Source organism: Lynx canadensis, chromosome C2 (genome assembly GCF_007474595.2).
Source record: "Lynx canadensis isolate LIC74 chromosome C2, mLynCan4.pri.v2, whole genome shotgun sequence".
Lineage (NCBI taxonomy): Eukaryota > Metazoa > Chordata > Mammalia > Carnivora > Felidae > Lynx > Lynx canadensis.
This window is the reverse complement of record NC_044311.2, coordinates 93,688,181-93,690,450: the sequence shown is the minus strand read 5'-3', so window position 1 is coordinate 93,690,450 and position 2,270 is coordinate 93,688,181. Positions and strand designations below refer to the sequence as shown.

General features: G+C 52.3%; 1 protein-coding gene across 3 annotated transcripts in view; it reads right to left on the bottom strand.

Moving 5' to 3' along the window:
• B4GALT4 (beta-1,4-galactosyltransferase 4) overlaps positions 1-845 on the bottom strand; it is a 27,638-nt gene extending 26,793 nt beyond the window's left edge. The window contains exon 1 of one of the 3 annotated variants that reach the window (XR_004344093.1): positions 655-754. The gene's annotated coding sequence lies outside the window, so the exon portion shown is untranslated. The other 2 variants (XM_030329995.1, XM_032594752.1) reach the window with 2 other exon arrangements.
• Between the last annotated feature and the right edge of the window lie 1,425 nt (positions 846-2,270).

The window sequence follows — 2,270 nt, the reverse complement described above, 5'->3', positions numbered from 1 at the left end:
CCACGTCCCCATCCCTCTCCCACTCTTGAACACTATGCAACCCAGCGCACACCCACTTTGTTTGTAACTGCTCTCCAAGGCTAGCAATCCAAAGGCCTTTTCTCAGTCCCAATCCTCCTAGACTTTTCTATTCAAACTAGAGACAGCCTTTATCTTCTAATGGAAACCGATCAACAGACACTGATCGACAGACGGGGTATGGCCTCAGAGCCCACTCCGGGCAGGCGTCTCTGAAGTACTTTAAAAGCCAGGTGACTCTCACAACTCTCCGGCGCCAGCAGGCCGCAGGCTGGGATCAGCTGATCGGTTTCCTAGGAGAAACCCTGGGAGAGAGGGCTCTAAGGAGGAAGGGGCTTTCTCACGTTGATGTGCCCGCGGGGAAAGAGGTGCTGGGGGGACGACCCCAGATTCGTGAGACCACCCCTGAACCTCTCCCTACCTGGCAGCATCTGGCCCGGCTTCCCCGCCGGCAGCAGAGGGAGCGCCGCGGAGGTGCTCGCACCTGAGCCGGTGCCTCCCGCCAGGCTCGGCCTCCGCAGGCCCCCTGGCCGACCTCACCGCTCGGACTCGGGCAGGACCGCCCCACCGAGCCAGGCCGCGCCGCGCTGCGCTGCGCCCGCCCCACCGCGCGCCCAGACCCAAAGCGGTACCCACCCCGGTGCGCCTCACGGCGGTGCCCACCAGGAGCCCGCCGCCGCCCTCCGCACCGGACTGCGCGTCCCGGGCGCCTGCGGAGCCAAGGCCCGGCGCACTCACCGTAGACGCGGCCGCGGCCAGCACCGCCGGGAGAAGGGGAGGAGGCATGAGGGCCCATGGGGACCGCCCCCGCCACCCCAGAGGAGGTTCCCGAGCGCAGGCTCCGCCCCCCGCGTCCGCCCCGAGAGTCAGGTCCTCCGGGCCTCGCGGGCTGGTCTGCCAGTTTCTCCGCTAGCGTGGCGCTCCACCCCAGGCCGGCCGGACCCCACCCGGGCAGTGGAAGAACGAGGAGGGAGAAAGAGGGGTGGACATCTTGTATTACTGGCATCCTGGTGCCAGTAATACTGAGCTAGGTGCTGGGCGCTTCCCAGATTCACCCCGTAAATGCTCACAAAGCATTGGCTCGTTCAAAAAGGGGGTTAGTTCTGGTTTTACAGAACAGGAAACTGAGGCTTCAGAGGTTAGTAAACTTACCTTACATCACCTGACAGGTTTCAGCTTTCTCAACTACGTAATGTACCAATTCACCTGCCTTCCCATTTCGCAGGACGATTGAAAATATTAACTGAATAAATTATTCGAAATCCTAATATCTTCAAAGATATTATTACGGAAGGTCAAGACAGAATAATGTTTATACTAAAGATTTAAGTAAAAAATCATCCTGGGTTCTGCTTAGGCAGGCAGGATAGCAGGCCAGATTCTCCAGGACACCCACCACTGACAAGAAACTAAGAGATTCTCCAAGAATTACCCCAACCCAAAAGGAACAAACCGTGGGAAGAACCAGCACTGGGTCATTGACCTCTGAGCACCGGGCTTTGCTTGAGAGCACGTGGAGAGTTTCTGCTGACACTGTGATCTGGGACTGGAAGAAGGTGACCCAAACATGAGTCTTTAAAGAGTTACCAAGTTCCCTGTGTTCTAAGCAGAAGCAATAAAAAAAAAAAAAAAAAAAGCACTCTGGAGGACGCTTCTTTGATTCAGTCCCATAAGATTCATGCAAATGCAAGTTAATGACAAAATCCCGAAACACAGGAGGTCACACATAAGTGACAGTCAGCAGAACTGATACACAATAGATTAAGGGCTTCTCTAACACAGAATACAAACCTTTTGTTTGTTTGTTTTTTGTTGTTGTTCTTGTTTTTTTTAATTTAAAGGAAAAGAAAAAAAAGAACATCCTTGGCGATTACTTACCAATTATGATGGAGATAGAGTGCCAGTACATTGGAGAAATCTGGCAGATACCACCTTAATCAAGTACTCAAAGTTAAGTTCACCAGTAGTACAAATTGGCATCACAGATGAGGTGGTGTTCTAAGAACATGACATCACCTTTATTGTATTCCAAATACAGAACTGGAATTTAATCACAAGGAAACAGATAAGCCCAAATTATGGGACAGTCTACAAAACGACTGGTCTGTACACCTCAGATATTTCAATGTCATAAAAGACAAAAAAAAAAAAAACAAACAAACTGTTTCAGGGGTGCCTGGGTAGCTCAGTCGGGTAAGCATCTGACTTCAGCTCAGGTCATGATCTCATGGTTTGTGAGTTTGAACCCCACA